Raw genomic sequence first — 602 nt, forward strand, 5'->3', positions numbered from 1 at the left:
CGCCCTGCCCGAGCCGCCGCCGCTGTCTTCCGCGCCATCGCCGCCGCCTCGCCGAGCCCCGTCGGAGCCGCCCACCTTGCCGGACGACCTCACCGGAGGTAGCCACCCCGCCGCCGGGTTTTTTCCGAATAAAACCCCCTTTTGTTTTTTTTGAGAAAAACCCTGGTTCATTTTTTTATAGATCGGTTTTATTCTTCGGTTGATTTTCTTAGCGAGCGTTCGCTCGTTCGTTCGTTTTAACGAACGTGTTCATCGTTTAGTTTCTGCTAACGAACGTTCGATCGTTTAGCCATTCGTCGTTTTTCTTTTATCGGATTTATTCCGCGATTTCTGATCCGATGTTCGAACCTGTTTATCTTTTCGCTCGTTTATCGGAATCAGGCGATTCAAGCGCCTGGAGTTTCATCTCGAAACCTTCTTTCCGAATAATCAACTCAAACAAGTTTTTATCTCTGTAAAATTTGACCCTAGTTCAGATTAGTTAACGGATCTTGTTTCTTTTGCCGTTTGAGTTTCGTTGCTCCGTTTGATTTGATTCTTTTTGCAAACCGGAGTTCTTAAGTTGAACTCTCCGGTCAAACTCTTTTATTTGGAGTTCTACT

This window comes from Triticum dicoccoides, chromosome 7B (assembly GCF_002162155.2).
Source record: "Triticum dicoccoides isolate Atlit2015 ecotype Zavitan chromosome 7B, WEW_v2.0, whole genome shotgun sequence".
Taxonomy (NCBI): domain Eukaryota; kingdom Viridiplantae; phylum Streptophyta; class Magnoliopsida; order Poales; family Poaceae; genus Triticum; species Triticum dicoccoides.